Genomic DNA, 23,578 nt, shown 5'->3' with positions numbered 1-23,578 from the left:
CCATTCTATGTTAATAGGGGTTTTCAAATTTTTTAACACGACTACAGCCTGAACCACTGAATGAAATTAAACCACATTGGGCAGAATGCTAACTCTTGGTCCATAAGCGTGCTTCTTGTGGTTTGGTGGAAATCCCTTTAGTAGTTTTGGAGATATAAGAGTTTAAAAAATATAGATATTGAGGGACATGTAGAGACATGCATTCTCCACGGATCCAACTGTACCCATGCTGATATCCGATTGTCTGCCAGCACTTCAGCAATAAAGTGTTGGCAGCCATCTTGGGAGCCAAGTCCCTAAAAAAAGCACAGCTAATGACCCCAGATATTACAGCATTCATTATATCTTTAATAACATCATTGATAATATCACTGTAACATTTGTTGTAAAACTATTGATGAGAAAACTGTTCTTGGTGAGGGCGCAAGGTATAGTTTCCTTTCGGCACAAGTTACTTAAAATAGCTAACTATAACTGATGAATTTCTAAGGTTTTATACCAGTAAAGTCAGAACCTAACTATAACGTCCCTGTAACCTTTGCTTTTTTAAGTGAATTTCTATGGTTTTCTAAATTCTATTTCTTAACTATAACAAAAAAATATATATATTTCTATAAATTATTACATTTTTAAAAATCTTAAATTATAATAATAATTAAAATTATTATTTTAATAATAGTTTTACATTATATGTGTGTGCAAATGCACATACACATATGTGTGTGTGTTTGTTTACATAAGTATATAAATATATATATATATATATATACATATATATATATTGTTTAAACATATTTAATGTACATTATCTTACTGTGACATTAATATTTTTAATGTTTACAGTTTTTAACTATACATATTTGTGAAAAAACAATATTTTTGCCTATTGTTTACACATTGTAAAAAGATTTTTTTAAAAGATTTTTGAAATTTTAATTACAGGTGTAGGAAAAAGATATTTTTGTGCACAATATTTTTGACACTATTTTTGTATCACAATGTTTAGGTTTTCAATATTTTGTTAGTGAACCTTTCTAACAGCAATGCTTTATATCTGTTACACACTGGCAAAAAATGTTTAAATCTCTGAGACTACATTCACACCAGTATTGTTTTTCATGAGCTTTGACATGGAAATAATGAGAAGGACAGGTGTTCAACGCACATGTTAGATCAGCATGGTGATCTGTCGTATTTCCACATACCTCTTTTGAATGAATACTACAGCAAGGGAAAGAAGATAACAGATGATTTTTGGTCAGTTATTTTTGCCCTGCTTCCTAAACCTGAAAAGGGGTCAGAAAATCCCAGTGAGTTTAAGTTATAGTATACAATACAATTATTTTCAGGGAAGAAAAGCAGTGACCCTAGAATATTGTTGCCGGATGAGATGTTTCTCTGGTGAATCAGCCATCTCTGACACCATCAGATATATTAGTAAGTTAGTGGACCAATGGAAGCTGGATTACTACTCTGGCCTATTGTTATTTTGTTTGGCTGAAATCACTTAAACTGACGGTTGCATCATCAAGGGCTAATATACATGGGAAGCTTATTATTAGTGTTGGACTTAGCCCATTCTGCAGGGTCATCACCATCATTTATGCTTTAACCATCCTGTTTTCTGAACTCATTTTTGTTGGCTTTTAAGGTGCATTACCACTACTAACTAGTACTAAAGTACTTGTGCTCTCTCCTTTAAACATGGTAACATTGGCTTTTAGCCAATTTACGCATTTAATTTACTTGTCAGTGCCTAGTCAAATGGCACTGCATGTACGCAGGGCTGTAAGTTAAATGCTGTGAGTGGGCCTGCAGCACTGATTGTGCCACCCACTTAAGCAGCCTTTTAAGCATGTCTCAGGACTGCCATTGTATCCCGTGTGTGCAGATCTAAACTGCCATTTTGACCTGACAAAGTAAACCTTTTGCCAAGCCTAAACCTTCCTTTTCAATATATATATGGCACCTCTCAAGTAAGCCTTAAACAGCCGATAGGGCAGGTTGCAGTGTATTTGAAAACCTGGACATGCATTTTTATTTTTTACATGTTCTGGTAGTAAAAAACACTTCCATTTGTTTTTCACTACAGTGAGTATTACTTCTCCCATAGGGTAACACTGGGTTGCTTTATCACATTTAATAAGTTCTAATCTTTGATTAGGAATAGGTAAACCTTTCATGTTTGTGTTTTAGTTGAGCATTATGGCCCTTATTATGTCAATGGTGGTAATAACCGCCTACCGCCGCGGCGGCGGGCAACAAAATACCGTCGCCTCAGCTACCTACCGTCTGCCATATTATGACCAGAAGGATGGCAAAATTCCGGCTGCAGTCATGGCGGCGGACGGCGGTAAAGTGGCGCTGCTGTCAGCAGCAGCGCCACACCAGTAGACCGCTGCAGACCGTATCATGATCCATGATACGGCCTGGCGGTGTTCTGTGGACCCGCTGCAATCAGGTAAGTCGGGTGCTCCGACAGGGGAGGGTGTGGGTGTATGTTTGTGTGTGCGTGCATGCCTGCGGGTGTGTGGCGTGTAGAATGCGTGTGTGCGTGAATGGGTGTGAGTGTGCGTGTATGTTGTGTTGTGTGAATGCTTAAGCCAAACGGCCAATGTCAAATTTTGGAGAGAGGTACCGCCAGCCTGTTGGCAGTACCTTTGTCCAAAATACCGTCGGCCGCCAGGGTTGTAATGAGGGCCTATGTATTCCATATGGGCACTTTTAGTATTAAAAGCATTTTAGATATCCAGAGGATAATTGTATCAGTTAAAGGAATACAGCAACACGCCAGTTGCAGGTTTATTTTTTTGACAATGCATAAAATAAATATGAGTAAACACATAAAAATAAGACCAAAAACTAAATATGAATTAATACAAAGGGCATGCTAAAGACGAATCCCATAAACCTGCGAGCTCTCATTATTTAATTATTATATAAATTACGCAAGCTCTAAGCACTTGAGCTAAGTGTTGCCTTTGAGAGGCCTCACTTGAGAGGCCCTTTACTGACAGTGTAGTAATCTTCATATAGTAATACGAGAAACGTATTATTGGTTCTTTAGGGGTTTATATAGGAGCGACCTCATCACGTCTGTTTCCATGAACTTTAAATTAATAGAACTTTCAAGAGCTATAAAGGCACACGTGTTTATAAGGACTTCAAGGAAAAAACCTAAGGAAAAAAGAAATACGTTTGGTTAGCAATAGATTTAGCATCTATATAGGTCGGTCTTTTGTGCTTGTAAAAGGAAAGTGAAGTGTGTGGCTTCATGGTGCTCTCCACACTTGTGTTTCAAAGTCATGTAACAGAGCCAAAGACTGACTTATTTAAAGTGTTTTATTTTTCTGTCAGCGGGACCGACAGGGCAAGATTTTTTTGTAATAATAATATAAGCTGGGACTACTCCTACTGTTTAGCTAGGTCAATAATTAGAAAGAGAGGGCTTTGAACATGATGCATCCAAATTTGAAAGCGACACTTGGATCACTGGCAGCCAAAGAAAGTCAGAGAAAGTCTTTGAGGATTGAGGTGAGGCTGTATGAGTTTTTATTGCTAATTAGCAATCATGCTGTACTAGATTTAGTCAGAAAAACGAACATTTAAAAAAGCAAGCCTGAATTGCGTTGCCAGTATAAATGTGAGTTGTATGAAGGGCTTTAAAACTTTTCTACGCTCACCACTGTAGCCAACTTCAACATGACGTCACATGGACTGTTACTGAGCCTGTCAGACTGAATTCTAGAGAAGAGGGTAAAATAGAGGGCCTTTTAAACAGTTGTTTTCAGAAATGGGTTGACCATCATAGCACCCATCGAGAACGTTTTAATGAAGGGATTGGCTGTCATTGCCTTGCAGTTTGTCATTACAAGTTAAAATAAAATAGTCAAATTCAGATATCATTATTAGGTGGATTAAAAACGTGTTCATAATCTACTCATGGGGAAGGGCCTATATATTGATTGACTAGCATATTTTTCAATGAATCCAATTGTTTGTACAGTATCCAGTTAGTGCTTTATGAGGTTTACAGAATGGTTAGTATAGTCATTATAAGGTTGCTTAAGGTGATCAGCAACAGCCTCAGTGATTAGATCCTTGGTGGTGTATATAATGTGATAGTAAGAGAACAGAGTAATAGTACATGTTTCCATCCCACAATTAATTTGTAAGAGGCAATGCCTGAATGGAAACTTGCCTCATTTTGTTCTGCTAAAACCGTTTGACAAGAAGGGAGTAAGATTAATCCAGTGGAGACTCTGAAACTAGAGTACCTTTGGGATTTGTAGTTACCTGCGTAGGATTTTCAGTTTTGGATAGCTGGCCTAAACTAAAATTGGTTTTGAAATTTATGTCAAAGTTTTTTGTTTATGTCCCTCCATTCAGTAATGCAGAGGTTTAGCTGACATATTAATCAAGACGCCATTTGAACGTTTGCAAAGCCTATTGATTGCTTGTCAATTCCCTTGTAAACAAAAAAGCTGTTGTGTTTATAGTCCCATTACTTATCATATTGCTGGTATATTTGGATACATATTGTTCCTACCAGAAGATATCTTGTCACTCACTATCAGGAACAAGTGTGAGCAGTCCTTACACCTCTAGGACCTAAGCTGTATACAATACCAGACACTACAATAAGTTATTTGTTACAGAATCCATTTTTGATTGCAGAGTCATGCTGATGAATTTACAGTTGTGGACATGAACTGCTGTCTGTTACTACTGCTTTATTATTAGTCTTCTGTTATTGTGAGCTATTATCTTCACTGAAACTCAGGAGATTTATCTTTCATTTGGGTAAAAAATAATGTTTTTCCAATAAACGTGACAACCTCCATACATATCTTAGTCATAATAATAAAACAATAACTTGTTTTTATGAAGCCCTTTATACTGTAATAGGCCACCCTAATTGTTAGACATGGCATCCTTGGCATGGATTCCCCTGTTGTTTTGTCTCTGCCTCTTGTATTTTTGACTGTCTGCTACATTTGGTTTTTGCTGGTTTTGTTACTCTGGGCACTTTACCACTGTTGATCAGTGCTAAAGCGCAGGAATTCCCTGTTTAAACTGTGATTTTGATTGATTACCAATGATTTGCATATGTGATTTACTAGTAAGTCCCTACTATAGTGCACAATGTGTGCCCAGGGCCTGTAACTCAAATGCTACTAGTGGGCCTGCAACACTGATTGTGTCACCCACAATTAGACCTGCCGTTGCAGCGTCTTGTGTGTGCATTTTTACCTGCCATGTCGACCGGGCAAGTGCACCCACTTGCCAGGCCCAAACCTTTCCTTTTAGTACATGTAAGGCACCCCTAAGGTAGGCCCAAGGTAGCCCCATGGGCAGAGTGCAGTGCATTTACAGGGTAGGACATGTACTGGTGTGTTTTACATGTCCAGATAGTGAAATACTGCCAAGTTCGGTTTTCACTATTGCAAGGCCTATCTCTCTTATAAGTTAACATGGGGATTGCCTTGAAATATCTTCAAGTGTCATTTCTCATTGGGAGCAGATAGAGATCTGGAGTTTCGGGTCTCTGAACTCCCAATTTAAAAATACATCTTTTAGTGAAGTTGTTTTTTAAATTGCATGTTTGAAAATGTCACTTTTAGAAAGTGGGCTTTTTCTTGCTTAACCATACAGTGCCACTGCCTGGCTGTGGAGTACATGTCTTGGTCACTGCGACAGGTAGGCTGGTTGTGAATTCACTCTAAACAGTCACACAAAGGGAGCTGAGGTGTGCCCCACATATCCTGATGGGTCTTCATGGGCTGGAGTGGTGGGAGAAGCTGATACTTGCACCTCAATAAGGCTGTGCCTGCCCTTACACAATGCAGTCTCCAACCCCCTAGAGTGTGTTTGGGACCAGGGCAGGAAAGGCAGGGTCTTGTGCACTACAAGGACTTTCTTTTGAAGTTTGCCTATTTCAAAGGCAGACACAAATGTTTACTATTGGAACCAAAACTCCAGACTTTTAGAACACTTCTGGATCAAGAGGAGACTCTGCCTAGAAGAAGAGCTGTGAGAAGTACTGTCCCTTTGGTGTGTGTGCTTTGCTGAGTTGGCCAGCAGTTGCTGCTTTAGAGAGGACAAAGACTGGACTTTGCTTTGTATCCTCCTTGTGAAGTTTCTCCAAGGGCTTGGACTGAGCATGCCTACTGTTAAGGAGCCTCGGGGACATCACCGACTTCAACTGCCAGCCCCTGGGTTCTCTTGCTGAGGACCTTGACTTGCCAAGAGGTGCGCACTCCAGTTCCTGGGTCTCTGGAAGTGAAGTCCAGCAGAAAGACAATGAAAAACCAGGCACACTGACTCCGGATGACTCCAGAACAAGTGCTGCTGCCTGATTTTGCGCTGCTGCCTGAACCCGAAGCCGTGGTCCCCACTCAAGTGCAACAACAGCAATTGACACAACAGACCCGATGTCACTGCAGCGCCGCTGAAATCCCGTATCATCATGAGTCCTGAGTGCCATGTCACCGACATCCATCACAGCCAACTCCACCACCGTGTCTGTGGCCCCCGTGGAGTGACCACAACACTGCGAAGTCACCTCATTGCGCCTTGACCTAGCTGACTCATCAATTCCGCCGGATTGTGAGAAATTGCTGCTTCACTGCCACCTCACCTCCTCTGCCTCCGTAAGAAACCAAAGCCTCACCTCTCCTGCCTAGCAGTAAGGAACCAATGCCTCATCTCCAGCGTAGCAGTACAGAACTGATGCCACACCGGCTCCAGCAAGTCCTCACCTCCCCGACTCCAGGCCACGTCTTTGACTCTGCCTCCTTTTAAGGTATTGTACCTAGGTCCATGTGACTCCTTGACTGGTGCCGCACTCCCTCATGAGTGGCGTTGGACTGTTGGGAACGACTCCGTCACGACGCCATGATGGCACTAGTTGGAGCTATTGTTTCTAAATGCTTTGTTGAGATTGAACCTTTAAAAATGCATATCTTTACTTGTGTATGTTGGATTTTTGTCGTTTTGCTTTTATTTTACTTAGAGATATATTGGCTATTTTTCTGAACTGGTTTGGTGTCCATTTGTAGTGTTTTCACTGTGTTACTGTATGTGGGTACAAATACTTAACACGTTGCCCCTGAGATAAGCCTCACTGCTCATACCAAGCTACCAGGGGGTGGGGGGGTGATCAGGCATTATCTTAGGAGTGTGACTCCCTTACCCTGACTAGAGTGAGGGTTCCTAATTGGACAGGGTGTAAATTGACTGCCAACTAGAGATCCTATTTCCAACACTAGTAAAAACTATAATAGTTCCTAATTTATCTCAGAGGGATGGAAGGTTGAGCTGGCTGATGTGGCCTTGCTGGGATTCAAATTAGTGACCTTCAGATCACAGCAAATTTAAACACCGAATTTTTAACACACTGACACGTATGCTTGCTATATTATCCTTATTCAGGACTCAAGTAAGCCCATCAGTACTATAGGAATGAATTGCTTTTTAATTCACCTATTTCACTTTTGTCTATAGTACCACTGTAAGCTTTCTGTGGAACACATAAAAAAAACAATTGTAAGCTTTCCTCAGAACACTTAAATAAAAATTAAAAACTATTAATGAAACTGTGCTCTTTGGAAAGATTTTATTAATTAATTACAATGGCAATACTAAAAATTGCATAATCAGTTCAGACGAGGCAAAAAAGATTCCTGAGAGAAACAGGAGGGTGGAATTCAAGAGGCTTATTTCAACAGTAGTGATGATTCGTTAGTGTCAGAGAGCTGTTTAGATTGACACTTCTAGTGCTAGAGTTCTTTATTCCTAAAGCCATGTCGTCCACTTGGAATGGTTCAATGTTACATGTTTTTAAAACAGAAAGAAATACGTTCTAATTGCTTTCAGCGTTTGAGTTTTTTTTCCAGCAGAAGACAAGTCCACAATCTCCTTTATTGCTCACTTTAGAAAAGCTGGTTCTGCAATCTATAGCAGCAATATGTTGGTATGTACTTACACCCACATCAACATTCTTACTTGCATATGTGTAGGAACACAGAGAACCATTGCATGGTACGTTGGAGCATTCACACAGTGGGCATTAAGCACCTGCATTCCGCACCGCTGGGGCACTTTGGAAGCATCTACAGCCCCTTCTGTAGTTCCAAAGTCCCTTATGTAATACAGATTGAGCCGGAGCCTATGTAGCACTAGTGTGATCCGAATAGTGACGTTCTCTCATTTGCATGAGGGTGTGGCTTCAACTAAATTAGAAATCACGTTGTCTCTGTATATGTGATAATATGGATGTGGGCACAGGATCTGTCAGATATCCAAAATGAGACACAGAGCATTTAAGCAATTTGCTCAGGTTCAGACGGTTTGTTCAGCTAGGGGAATTCAAATAGAAACATTCCAGACAAGGTGTTACCATCAGCTGCATCTTAGACTTAGTATCATGTCACCCTGTGCTTTTTTTTAAATCACATCTGCAATTTTTGGTTGATTTTTGTCTCCCCAGATCTAAATTAGCACTTGGTACTAGGTACAAAAAGTAACTACCCTATATTTTTTTAATTCGCTTTACAGTCACTTATACCAACTTAACTCATGGAATATAGAAGATCCTGCGGGGAGAAGTGGAGTTTTTGTAAGAAATGCTTGGTGCAGTCAGTAATGACTACGAGTGTCCCATGGCATTTTCTTCTTGGCATTATTACTGATTTTATTTGTCTATATATTGAGCAATCTGAATAAATAAATTGCACTGGCCGCAAACAAAACAACAAGCAAATCACACAGGACGTACAATTCATGGATACTTTACATTATTATGCTGCAATAACCAGTGCATGTACATGATTTCATATCGCCCTTTGATATATTAAAAGTCAAATATAAGCCAGAAAAACAGCAGAACTGAAACCGAGCTTTTAAATACTCTGGTGTTCTGTTCGACTGTACTCTTGCGAAAGTCTCATTGTGGCTGCTTTACGGGTCGTTTTAGGGAGGTCCTAGGGTGACCAGGCGTCCCGGATTTGCCAGGACAGTCCCGGTTTTTCACCAGCTGTCCCCGCAGATTTCGGGATATTTAATGTCCCAGTTATCAGAAAGGGTCGACTGAAAACGGTGGGAGGTGATTTTGCTTTTTTTCCAAAGCAGGGATAGTTAGCAGGTGTTATCAGAAAGCAATTTAATTAACAGCCATTATACTGGTTTTAACAATTGCATTGTTTTATGTGCTTGGTGCCTCTTCTGTAATTCTTATGCTGATGAGCTCTGTCATTCTGCGTGCTCGGTTGAAGTAAAATTGTAGTCCTTTTTCTATTTTTGAGATATATACTTGTTTTTGGCTTCAAAATTCTGGTCACCCTATCAGTGACGCCTCTCTTCGTTGCATATTGTGTCTAGGAAACAGCATATGTCGCCCACACCTAGAGAAGTCACTGCACCCACATGCCCACACAAACACACACACCTTCACACATGTGCACGCACACACACACATTCACACAGATATAAACACATATTGCACACTTCGTTTTTACCTTAATTTCTGTAGTAAAGTTTAGGTGGTTACTCGTTTGATATGCCATGCCTTCCTCCACGGAGTATCAAGTAGTCCTTTGATGACAATCTATATCAAGTTGACTATCAATACAGTTGACTGTCCACTGTATTAATCATTAATATATAACTGTCATTAAGTGCCAATCATCATCTACATTTGTAAAGAATACAGGTACGTACAAGGAACATGGAATCATGTTCTTGCCTGTCTGCAGTTCTTTGAGAAGCTCTTTTTACAGCTGAGTGGCAGTTTAAGCACCAGGGGACATTTCAGTTGCTACGGAAACTAAGCTTCAGAATGCTAGGGCCAATAGATGTATAAATCCCCATATATTGGTGGTGTATAACTTGCTGATTCTCCAGGGCACAAGAAAAGTAATTTATATGGAAAAATGATGCCCCGTGCTTCATCCAGTAAATTATAGAAAACATGTGACAGTTCCGCAGTGACATATCTTCATAATTATGTCCTAGAATTAAATTCCAAAATGTAATTAATAAGTTTCTGATTTATCAAATCATTTTTATGTGTAAATCATGTGTCAGGCCTGCCATTTAAGAAAAAAGTGCCAACGTGGAGAAATTAAAATTAGTGTAAATCATATTTATGATTAGTAGTTGCCTGGAAAATACAGTATGTAACTATTTCAGAATCGTGGAATAATAAGTAAAAAGTAAATCATTATTATGTGAGTGCATCATGCAAGTTTTCTGCAGGCTGTAAAGTGACGAAAAGGGCAGTGTCAAACGGGATGCAATATATTACAAAGTAATGGACATTGGATGATTATGTAATGAGGATATTAGTGTGCTCCATCATACATAACCCCACATTCAAAAACTTTATGACATCTTTTATCCTCATATCATACAGCTGCTTTGTTTACTCTGCCATCTGCAAAAAGTTATAATCCAAAGACATTTTGTAAGGGTGACACATCCATACATTTTTAGAAAATGGGGAATGGGAAATGAAGTTTAACAAGCTGATCTGTGACTCAGGCATAATTTCAAAATTACATTAATCACCAATAACATACAGGGTGACTTGGATAATGACTGTTGGTCCTTCTGCCCATCAGGTCAGCTGAAGTAATGGCCTCTGTTCCACTGGCGGTGATCACCTGTTGTATTTAGAGATACCCACCAGCATGGTAGGGACATCTAAGACTTCAGAACTAGTGGTAGTTGCTTGGAAGGGTCAAACAGTTACTGAGTGGGGATCATGTTTATTGCACTTGGTCAGCAGACATTGTTGTGTTTCATGAATCAATTCCCAATGCAGGCGTCTATTCTTGCAAAGAAAAAATATCAGTGGCTCAATATCAGGGATGTTTCCTACTGTGTATGTGGCCCATTGAGAGAGCTCCTTGCCCAGGATTTCCAAGCTTTGTATGCCTTGCATGACAGTCTTGGGCAGGAAAATCTAATGATGGACACCCTAACTTAAATACAGCAAAGTGGCCATAACTGTGACCTAAAGGCCCTGTGGCTGCAACCATATATATTCTGTGGTTTCCAACACCAAACTCATTCGAAACTTTACCATCAGAAACTACTTTTACATCTCCCTCTGATCTAAATGGATTGGAGGAATTATGGGTGTGGTGTGACATTCCTTTAGTCTACAGCAGTGCTTCTTTCCCCAATCTTCAAAAAAATCCATAATGCTTTTCTATGGAGTTTTTGTTGCTTTTTGACCTCCTGGATTTTGGGTATGTGTTGTGAATTGGTCTGCCTAATGGAGTTTCAGCCGCGGGAAGCTTCTGTTAAAATAATTTGGAGCTGCACCCACCAGGTCCACTTTCAAAATAAGGTCCTCAGCTATGCACCTGGATTAAGAGGATCCATGGTGGGTATATCTGAAAATAAGTGGCTTATATGTCTGCAACATGTTGAGGGTGAGAGAGGGACAACTTGCCTGATATTCAGGTTGTTACCTATCCTGCTGTTACAATCAATTTTTATGTTGGCCAAGTGGTACTTCAAAGGGGTCAAGGAATTAATCTGCATACGGTGATTACCTGCCTTTGTCGAAACAATCTGGGTATGTTGTACTCACAGAAGCAAAGACAGAGCGGACACTGATCATCACATGAGTTCCTTTATAAATGTTGGAAGGAGGAAACCAGTTTTGGAGAGGTCATTTTGAAAATTCCCAGAATGATGTATGGTGGGGGGTAGGTCAACTTTTGGACTCCCCAAGGAACTGTCAGTTAAGAGTAGAGTGGTAATTCTATATTTGGGGTTTGACTACCATAATCCAAATCTCTCCACCTCTATCCAATACCCCCTGCATGAAGGAGGAGATTGAAAGAAGAGTAGGACCGAAATAGGAAAAGATAACTGTCCCTTTAAGTGGATGGAACCTTGTCTATAATTAAATGACCCACTCGGCACTTGCATCCTTGGACTCTGTGACAATCAGTGAGGTTTTGTGGTAGCAAAGATCAATGCTCTGATTTTGTCTTTTAAACACAGCTCTTTCATTGCCACAGCACTCAGTGTGATTGTTACATTTCGATATTTCGCCAGGTAATTCTAGTAATTCATCTCAGAAACTGTTGCACTGTTCGTCTGGTGGGGTTACCGTGTTGCTCTTTCACAAGTGGTCAGAGGTTCCCCAAAAGAATGCTTTGTCACCCTGCAACCAAAGGAGGGTTGCCCGACGGTTAGTGTAACTCTTTTGTGTGATTTCGCATAGCACACATTTCAGACTACTCTGTGCCCTGGGATAGAAGCTGATGCAAATTAATATTTTTATGACTATGAGGCAGCGGTTCCTTCATTTAGACAGGAAGAGGCTTATGCAATCAATGGTCTGTTACATCATGAATCCAGGGGCATAACAATGATACTGATGTACATACTGAGTATTCTGCCCCCTTGTATGTTACCAAACCAGATGCCAAATGTAATTCACTACCAGCAATTGTAATGGTACAGGCTCATGTGTGTTTGTATATTAGCAATATAATATATCACAAATGAAGTTAGGGCTTATTATGAGTGTGGCAGTCCAAGGACCGCCACACTCACGTTGACGGTTGGACTGCAGCACTCTGGGTGGTCCGACTGCCCAATTATGACTCTAGTGGGTGGACCGGCCACCAAACTAAGTGCCGCCTGGCTGATTACAACCCCTCTTTCTGCCAGCCTTTTCATAGCTGGGATCCAGGCATGGAAGGACTAATGGAAAGCCAGTGCTGTGGGCTTTGCAGACATTGCACCTTCCGAAAAGCCCTGAAGTGTTAGGATATGGGCCTAGGCTCCCTAAAGGAGCTGAGACCAATAACCTAACACTGCTCCCGCCGGTCAATCCGTCAGGAACTCGTCTTGCAATGTTCCCATGGGTTAGCCTGGCGGGAACATTCTATTACACTCGGGGGAATCCTCTCTATGAGTTTGGCGGTTCCGCAGTGGGACTACCAAACTCATAATGAGGCCCATAGTTTTAGGTTCTATCTTAAGAAAGATTAATGAACCAGAGTTCAAAGTGCCTTTTTATTGATCGTAATGTACAGATAAACAAATTTCATGGAGTGTTTAATGGAAACAATGTAAATGTTAAGCAAGGCCACTAACGAACTGGAATAATTCCACTAATAATGCATTCACTGTGTTACTATGCAGCATGCCTCATTATAACATAGTGTAAATGAGTTAGACTGCTTTGAATGGGGAATAACTGTGTGGAAGCAGAATTACCTTGCAGAGTTCTATACAGTATTCGTTATTCCAGTGCATTTAACTCTTCCATTTACTGCATGCTATAAGCAAGCGGCAAATAGGATCAGTGGCGTCCTTGCTGGGTGAGGTCAGAGATGTAGCTTGAAGGGGATGTTTGGAGTGTTATGCCCCCCTAATAAATGTTTTATGTAGTTAATAGTTGGGTACTCGTGCTTTCACTTGGATATGATAAGGTGTCTGTTGCATTTCACCAGAGATTTTTACATACAGACTCAGAGAATCAGACGTATACACACTTTTCTGTGTTTTGAAGGCCTTAAAAAATGTTGGTTGCTATACAACATAATGTATATTAACGTGATATGCCAGCATGATTGTAGGAAAATCCGAAGCTCATGCCTCACCAATCTTACTTACCAAGATACGCCCCTGGGTATAGTTGATGGGGGAGGCTGGGGTTAGGGTTGTGAAAGACTAGAGAAGTTTTGGTAGGTGTTGGACTTTTTTTGCTTATGCACAATCTTTTTGCCTCCTATTTTTTCTGACCTGTTGCTGTTGGCTTTTGAACTCTGAGCATTTTACCACTGCTAACCAGTGCTAAAGTGCATATGCTCTCTGTGTAAATTGTATGTAATTGGTCTATCCATGATTGGCATATTTGATATACTAGTAAGTCCCTAGTAAAGTGCACTAGAGGTGCCAGGGCCTGAAAATCAAATGCTACTAGTGGGCTTGCAGCACTGGTTGTGTCACCCACATAAGTAGCTCTGTAATCATATCTCAGACCTGCCACTGGAGTGTCTGTGTGTACGGTTTTAACTGTAAATTCGACTTGGCAAGTGTACCCACTTGCCAGGCCTAAACCTTCCCTTTTCTTACATGTAAGGCACCCCTAAGGTAGGCCCTAGGTAGCCCCAAGGGCAGGGTGCAGTGTATGGTTAAGGTAGGACATATAGGCCCTCATTCTGACCTTGGCGGGCGGCGGAGGCCGCCCGCCAAAGTCCCGCCGTCAGGTTACCGTTCCGCGGTCGAAAGACCGCGGCGGTAATTCTGACTTTCCCGCTGGGCTGGCGGGCGGTCGCCTTCAGACCGCCAGCCAGCCCAGCGGGAAAGAGGCTTCCACGATGAAGCCGGCTCGGAATCGAGCCGGCGGAGTGGAGGCTGTGCGACGGGTGCAGTTGCACCCGTCGCGTATTTCACTGTCTGCCCAGCAGACAGTGAAATACATGTAGGGGCCCTCTTACGGGGGACCCTGCAATGCCCATGCCAGTGGCATGGGCACTGCAGGGGCCCCCAGGGGCCCCGCGACCCCCCCTACCGCCATCCGGATCTCGGCGGTCCGACCGCCGGGATCTGGATGGCGGTAGGGGGGGTCGGAATCCCCGCGGCGGTGCAGCAAGCTGCGCCGCCGCGGAGGATTCAATGGGGCCGCGGTACACTGGCGGGACCCCGCCAGTGGTGCCGGTCCGACCGCGGCTTTACCGCCGCGGTCGGAATCCCCATTGGAGCACCGCCGGCCTGTCGGCGGTGCTCCCGCGGTCCTCCGCCCTGGCGGTCAAAGACCGCCAGGGTCAGAATGACCACCATAGTAATCTGTACAGTGACATATTGATAAATTCGTTTTTCACTGTTGCAAGGCCTGTCCCTCTCATAGGTTAACATTGGGGCTACCTTTATATCTGATTAAAGTGTAGATTCCCTTTGGGAGCGGATGGACATGTGGAGTTTGGGGTCTCTGAACTCACAATTTAAAAATATCTCCTTTAGTAAAGTTGATTTTAAGATTGTGTGTGTGAAAATGCCACTTTTAGAAAGTGAGCATTTTCTTGCTTACACCATTTCTGTGACTCTGCCTGTTTGTGGATTCCCTGTCTGGGTCAGTTTGACAGTTGGGCTGGTTGCACCTCACACTAGACAGTGACACAAAGGGAGCTGGGGTGTAGTCCGCATTTCCTGATGAGCCATCTGTGCTAGGAAGGAGGGGAGGAGTGGTCACTTACACCTGAAAGGGCTGTGCCTGTCCTCACACAATGCCGTCTCAGACCCCCTGGTGAGTGTCTGGGGCCTGGCCTGGGAAAAGCAGGATTTCACATTCCAAAGAGACTTTACTTTGAAGTAGGCCTACTTCAAAGGAGAAATTGAGTATAAGAAGGGCACCCAAAACCACAGACTTTAGAACACTTCTGGACATCAAGAGGAACCTCTGCCTGGAGAAGAACTGAAGAGCTGAGGAGAAGTGCTGCCCTGCCTGTGACTGTGCTTTGTGGAGCTATCCTGCAGTTGCTGCTTCTGCCAGAGTAAGTGGGCAAAGACTGGACTTTGTGTGCCTTCCATCTTGTGAAGAAATCTCCAAGGGCTTGATTTAGAGCTTGCCTCCTGTTGTTTGAAGTCTCAGGGACAGCAAAGACTTCTCTCTGCAAGCACCTGGAGTCTCTGGAGAGACTCCTGCTCTTGACAAGTGGTGCCCTATCCCATCCCTGGGCCCTCGAAAGGAAAGCTGGTGGAAATCCAAGGACATCGACTTCGGACCGACGCCGCTGCTGAATCCAGTGACGCCGCCTGCAACCGACTCCGTGATCTTCGCTGGAACGTGATGACCTTCGCAGGCCCGACACCGCTGCAGCCCTGCTGAAGTCCGTGCCTCTGTGGAAGTCGCCGCACCACGTCGTGACCGACGCCGCTCGAAGAGCGCAGATTCAACGTTTCGCACAGATGCCGCGATGCCCGACTTCGCGCATCGACTTGTTTTCACTCTTCACCAAAGGTACTGTACTTGGGCGTCTACGCGACTCCATGTCCAGCGCCACTGGTATCGGCTTGTTGGGAATTACTTCGTCACGACGCCGTGTTAACTCCTCATAGAAGCAGTTTGTGTTTCTAAGTGCTATTTTTGAGTTTAATCGTAAAAAATTAATAACTTCACTTGTGTATGTCAGATTTTTGTCATTTTGGTCTTGTTTTGTTTAGATAAATATTTCCTATTTTTCTAAACTGGTGTTGTGTCATTTTGTAGTGTTTTCATTAGGTTACTGTGTGTGTTGATACAAAAATAATACACCTAGCACTCTGAAGTTAAGCCTACTGCTCTGCCAAGCTACCAAGGGGGTAAGCAGGGATTAGCTGAGGGTGATTCTCTTTTGCCCTGGCTAGAGTGAGGGTCCTTGCTTGAACAGGGGGTAACCTGACTGTCAACCAAAGACCCCGTTCCTAACAGTAGGGTGGAAGTTTGCCTGTTCCTTCTTTCCCAAATAACATGTGTGTTAGAGACTGGGCCTACTGCAGCCTATTGCAGTCAAAATCTCAAACAACTTTACCTGCTAGAACTAGTGGCCAGTAAATTAAATTTTCGTGTTCGATGCAGAAATACCAGGCCAGCCTTGTTCAATACGGCCATTCCACGCCAAATGACTTTTAATCAAGGCTATAGTATGGAAACATTTGTCTCACATCCACACTTTTTCAAAAAGGAGCATATAATGGCAAAATCATTTTTTCTGCGTACTTCATGGAACTCTCTTTTTCCAGGCTTATGAATGTTCCAATTTCCTGGAAACCTTAGTAAGGAAAGGAAACTTCTCTTCCAATGACTCCTCCTGTCTAGTCCCATGTACATTTATTTGCAGATCTCTGTGTCTTAACTCTCTTCATTAATTCATTAATCCCCCATTATACTCCAATTTCTATCACTCCCTTCTTCCTATTGTAGAAGTATTATAGCTGTGCTTTTTCTGAATTTTCTCCTGCCTCCTCTCCAATACTACCTCAACCCTCCCTTATGGCTTTTCGTTGCTGCTCTTAAATCTTTCAACCTCACATCTATTATTGTTTCCTGATTTTTTTGATTGTGTTTTATTTTAGTGCTAATATTCAATTTCGGATTTCCTGCAATATGCATTGACTTGGTTTGTTTAACAATATTCTTGCTATTGATGGTCTCGTTTCACGTTCTCTGGTAATTTTATTTTTTTGGTAAGCACGTTACCACCTATTGCCCATGTTTCCAACGTACAAAACACAAAACCAAACAAATGCTTAAAATAACAATCTGGCATCTTTTGCATTATACTCTTTTGTTTACACATAAAACTTCTTTGAGGATGTAATCTTTCACTTGAAACATCTTAATTTATTTTGAATCTCTTACCGGAAAGCAAGATGTTTCCGTTTGTAATAAGTGTCAAAGTTACTGTAAAGTTTTCCTGCCTTGTTTAGACAGATCCCCTCCTGCAAATGGAATTCGTGCATGGAAGGGGTCTTTGAGTCATAACGGAGTTTATAGGTGTACATCTCAGCATTGTACAATCTGTCTCTGAAGCAACAACACATTTTCACAGATAACGTAAACCAAAGCACCATAATCAAAGAAAAGCCACAGACAGGACGATGCTCCTTGCCCTTCTGGTATGAACCGGAATGGCGGTGATCTGTGATTTCAGAAATGTCTCTTCTCCTGCTGAAAGACTAATCCGGGAAATAACCCAGTAGTCACACAACCGTTTCTGAAACACCACACATCCTTCAGTAGCCAGGCGAATCCAATTTCTCCATGCTTTAACAATACCTCACGTACCATTCAAGTAGATAAAGACCTAAGAAGAAGAAGCTATTTAAAGAACATTCTAGAATTTTATTTCCTGCATGCTGTAGGTTTATACTGTACCTTTTCTTAAACTCTCCATATATTAAACACCAAACATAGGGTTAGAAGATTGAAAGATTTCATAAAAATAGTGATATTGCAATTTCTGTTTGGGTGTAAGACAATACACGAAAAATTGTGCTCATTGTTCCTGACATGGGCAATGCTGCAATTGGAAAACAGATCAACATTAAACGAAAAACGGACATAAAAGTAAACGTCATATATATCGCAGAAATTAAAAAAGGAACAGAGTGCATTCAAAACAGTTGGAGACCAACGACACTGACAGAGAGGGATATTTAAATAGATCGTCAGTGAGATTGAGAGAGAGAGAGAAGCTCAGATGTAAAAACTAAAGGTACCTACACAATTTGTTCGTTTTCGTTTTTGTTGTTGCTTTAGACTGTTCATTAATGGTACAAAAAGTGCATCAGAAGCACTAAGGAAGGGTTTGAGAAGGCTCAATTGACGCATAGATTACATATGCCTGAGGCAATTAGTTTACTTGTGCTCCCCTCACACAGACCAAGGCCCTAATTACGACCCTGGCGGGTGGCGGTGGCACTCGGACCGCCGTCAATGTGGCGGTCCAGCCTCCACATAACGACCGTGGGGAACGTGCCACGGTCAGACTGCTGGCACCCCCACGTTTCCGCCAGCTGACAGCCTGGTGCTGCTGGTAGTCTCAATCCACCTGCTCGCATCGCTGCCCTGGGGATTACAATCCCTCTCTCTGCTGGCGTTTACATGGCGATTGCAGTGCCATGTAAATGCTGGCAGAGATGGGGTGCAGGTGGCCCCATGGGCAGGCTGCCCCATACCCATACGCTTGGCATGGGCCGTGCAGGGGCTCCCGTGGCCAGCCCCGTCACCCTTTTCAATGTCTGCTTTTCAGACAGTGAAAATTGCGATGGGTGCTGGTACACCCTACGCACTGCAACATTGCCGCCGGCTCACTTATGAGCCGGCGTCAATGTTGTGGGCTGTTTCTTTTTGAACCAGCGGGACACAGAGGGAAACTTGTTATAGGGGCTGCGGGAAGGGCACTGCACTGGTGGTGACCTGAGCGCGGAACTTCGGTGGACAGGCTTTTCCGTCTGCCGAAGTCAAAATGGGGGCCCAAGTCTATAGTACACACAGTACTATATCCCTGGCATCCTAATACATCAGTTTACCTTTGACACTGATCATTTAAAAAAAAAATTGGATGTGCCCCACCGATAGCTAAACTATAGCTTTGGTGGACCATCAAGGGAAGAAAAGCTGGATGGAGTGTGGCCTGCTTATCATGACCTGTTGTCAGTTCCTCGCCTAGTGAATTCAGGGTAGTGCTGCAAGTGCAAGTCAGTAAGCTTTTTCTTGTGTTCGTATTGTGTGTGTTAGTTCTTATGGTTATCTCTGGGACACCAGGTGCCCTTCTATGATGTACTGTAGGCATCATTCATGTTAATGAATAGGGCTATTTGTGGCATACTTGGGGTCCATAATTGACTTATTGTGGGCTTTGATTGTGACATTCTGGCTATCTCTGTAATAATGAAGGCCCTGTCTGACATATTGTAGGCTCTGTTCTTGACATTTCGACTACTCGATTAACATCCTTGAAATACCTCCATCATCAATACTAGACATTATCTTTGCCTTTGACGCTACACAGTGCTCCTCTGCTTTTTGACTGTATGTACATAAGAATACCACATGCATGTGTATGTGTATGTACAGGCATTGCTTTACAAACATATTTACAAAGTGTTTAAGAGTTAACTCGCTCTATACCTGGAGGCTTAATGCTGAAATGTCTGCTTGATACTATTTTAGCATACACCACTACAGCTTCAATTCAAAGCTTTAAAGATTTAAAATATTTCCAGATGCGTAAAGAGTTGTGTTGAGTCTAAGTTCTTCAGGTGGATGGTACCAAAATATGTGTTAATTGGATGCAGTATTCAGAATATTTAAGCTTTTAGATTGTAGGTTTTCTGGAAGGTGGTCAGTGTTTTTGCTACGTTCCCTCTCCTAAAGTGTGGAACATATTTTCTAAAAAGTTTATTCTGACTTCCAGTGAGAACCAGTGAAAAGTCTCAAGATTTAGTTTTATGTATTCCCCTTTATTTGTCTATTGAATGGGCTGCATGTTGAATAGCCTTGAGGCAAGTAAGGTAACAAGTGAGAGGCCAACTAGTAGAGCCCAGCCCTTGCCTATATTTCAGAGTATGTGAGCCTAGATTCTTGTTCTAAAGTCACAGGGATGTATAGTGGTTTGGAGTTTTCAGTGAAATTCTAATTAAAGGGAGTTGGTATTCACAGGTCTGGTTATGTCAGGAAACATCTGTATCACTTGTTGATCACCAAACTGAGTGATTTAGGATTGACATGGCTAATAGCCCAGGAATGCCCTAATGTGATAGAACATTGTGAAATAATTATGTCACAGCAATCAGAAATGCTGCATTTAGTACCACATAGGTATATTTAGAGGTGGGATGTAAAGCTGGAAATCTTCTGCAGCAATGGTATAAACAAAGAAAATAAATATGATGAATAAATGACAAGTTAGTGATAAAATTACAAGAAAGAAACTGTTCATACAATTACTGTCACTGCAATCTTCCTGTGGCTTCAGAAAAAGAGGAAACAGAATGCTTTAAAATGTATTGCAATATCTAAATGTGCCATACATTGAGGTTGAATGGATGCTTTGGAGAATAAATTTAGTGAAGTACAGGAAGCAGCAATTAAACATGAGAGTTGAAACAGCACCTGGATTAAATGATATTCCCAATCCATTTTATAGGCCATATATTCATAGGTTAATTTCAAGTTTGAAAGTATGCTTCATAGAGGTATTGGAAAGTGAGTCTACTGCACCATTATTATGTCAGCCTTAATTGATGGGAAGGATTTTGATAGATTCTTATGAAAATGACTGTTTAAGTTTTGTTTTCTTCAGTGTGCAGATGCTAAAGTAATCAAATCAATAAATGTACTTACAAAATATGAATAGTCTTAGTAAGTGTGTAAATATTGATAGTGGAATATCGATGGGAGAAATGGCTGATATTTGAAGACCTATTGCCACTTCCTTCTTGCAGGATTACACAGTACATTTTGTTTATCAAAATCTGATAAATTGAAACATCAGTAACTGAATGTCATGTTGTACCGCAAATGACGACTACTTTTGCCTTTCTGTGGCGATACATCGAGGTCTAGATGCTCAAGTATGAGTAAAAAACATTAGAAGCCTCCTTTAAAAGAACCAAGGCTGAAAGACTCTTGGAAGAAAAGTATTTATCTGAATAGAGATTATGACAATAAAATAGATGTATTTATCTTACTCTATAATTGTTGATGGAGCTCTACCGTTGGGTTTGCTTCTAGATAGAGAGTGAGAGAAAAAGGGCGCAGTGTGAAACAGTTAAAGGAAGACAAAGAGAAAGTGATAGGTATGGGCAAGTATTTAGTTAGAGGTAAACAGAAAGAGTGAACATAAGAGATAAGAAAGATAGTGAGTGAGAAACTAAAAGAGGGAGGGGAAGAGATGGAGATAGATAGATAGATAGATAGATAGATAGATAGATAGATAGATAGATAGATAGACAGATAGACATAAGGAAACAGGCAGATAGATGGATAGATCAATGGGGGGATCAAGAGACAGACAAACACAAAACTCATTTACAAATTTGCATGCCCTCTTCCACTTCCTTCTTGAAAAGTTACAGCATTTGTTCCCCAGTGGTACAATACACAGTGGATGCAAACTATGCACCATCTATTTACTATCCCTCTGTAATTTGTTGACAAGAATTATGTTCTGTTAGGTCATGTCACAAAATCTCCAATCACACTCGGTCGCAGAACATCCTGCCTGATGAATAATATTTAGGATGGTCACTATGTCCAACCACCTTGAATGGCTACAGACAGACTGGCTGGTAGCCTCCAAGGAAGCATAGACCATCTCTCTTCTCCACAGAAAAATAATTGAATTGTATTTTACAAAGGTGGTCCTGCTACTCATACTATAACTGCTAGCCAAAGATGGTGCAATGCCACTCATTCCTCAATTCACTGAATGCTTTAAAAGACATGGCAGTATGCTGCTTCTAGTCTGATGTGAACTATATTGTAGCATTGTGTTCCACTACTGATGCTTCACATATTTGTTGGCATGTCCAGTTGACACATCACAGTGGTCCATTACAAACGATTGTTGGATTACCACAACATTGGTTAGGGATGGTAGTATTGACATAACCAAAACAAGAGCTGTGGGACTCTTTACACACGTGGTGTTGAACCTCCCAATATGAGAGGTCCATCCAGCCACTTTCAGCTGCACAATTTGAAGGTCATCAGTTTTTTGCTTGGGCTTGTGTTCTCACGGGAGCTTCGGAAACCTTCCATGAGCCACACAATTTAGGAAACATCCCTCTCCCATACTCATCATGCTTGAAAGGTTGACAGGTATGTCATAGGAGCAGAATCATCACCGGTGCTTGTACTGAATACCAGATGTTGACAGAAATAGTAAAAAGTACACTTGTTTTTTCATTTACCTACCCTGAAAATCAGACATGAGACATTACTTTATGTAATGCTGTTCAATGGTGTTACATAATGAGCATTTACAACAGTAATATGAAAACTTTTCTTACGGGGCAGAGCATCATTTGTCCTCATAAAGTCTCATAGGTAGAACTATGCATCAATTCAGTGAAGAAAGGCCACTGATGCTTGTACAGTCATGATTAACTTCGATTTTGTGCACCCAAGAGAGTAGAATGATGGTCAGTTATAACTCGTTTTACATTTCCAGTGGAAACCACTTACTGTATATACCTTTTGGTGTAGGAATGCAGAGTGAAGTCTAAAGGAGTAAAAGGTATACTTCTTTTTTGACTTCGGTTTGTACCCTGTGTCTTTTGGTTCAGAAAAACACCAGACACACTCACAGTTTACCACACTGTAAATCAGGGAAAGGGGTTATTGATTGAAAATTGAATTCCTTTACATTTCCATGTGTTTATGAACGAACTCTTTCTAAAAAATAAAAACATTTCTAAGCTGAAATGGCATTTAAACACCCCTCAGTGTTCCACCGTCAATAACCTATATAAACAAATATTACCTGCATTGTCTTTCGGATTGAGAAATTAAGGTAGAAAATATTGGACACAGTTTAGTTCTCAGTTTATTAATGAGGGCAAGGTGTGTAAAATGAATGGCTTAGTTGAGCTCCCCTAAAGTTTGGGCTCTTTGTGAACAGGCCAAGACCTTGTCGCCCACGTCATCTGGCAAAATAAAGCCTGGCAAACCAACTCTTTGAGCTATAGCATTGACCATTGTGGTGACTACCAATGTGAACTCCAGCCCCCAACTGTCCACAGCACTGCCAGGATCTTTGTGCTACAGCAATGACCATTCATGACGCCTGGCCGGCTCTTCATGATACTTCAACAGACATCAGCAATGCTCTCCCTTTTCCCCACAGCTCCTTCCACTAGAAACAGTACTATTTGTGCTGAACTGATATGGTAATTCTTTCAGTGGAACTAACCTGGTCCCTGTATCTGACCAATGCTCCATCGTGGTCAGTCTTAACTTGTGACTTTCTCCTGGCCTTGCAGGACCATTTAGTCGAGAGTGGCGCATTGGAATTTTTAGCAGTGTTTTCACTTGAATATTTCGAAATTCATGTGT

The 23,578-nt window shown here is 41.6% G+C and overlaps 1 protein-coding gene across 4 annotated transcripts in view; it reads right to left on the bottom strand.

Annotated features, from left to right (window-relative positions):
* Window positions 1-23,578, bottom strand: part of MDGA2 (MAM domain containing glycosylphosphatidylinositol anchor 2) — a 1,412,234-nt gene that overhangs the window by 1,207,556 nt on the left and 181,100 nt on the right. The window lies entirely within an intron of this gene.

The sequence above is a fragment of the Pleurodeles waltl genome, chromosome 9 (genome assembly GCF_031143425.1).
Source record: "Pleurodeles waltl isolate 20211129_DDA chromosome 9, aPleWal1.hap1.20221129, whole genome shotgun sequence".
NCBI classification, from domain to species: domain Eukaryota; kingdom Metazoa; phylum Chordata; class Amphibia; order Caudata; family Salamandridae; genus Pleurodeles; species Pleurodeles waltl.
This window is presented reverse-complemented; position numbering and strand designations above follow the sequence as displayed.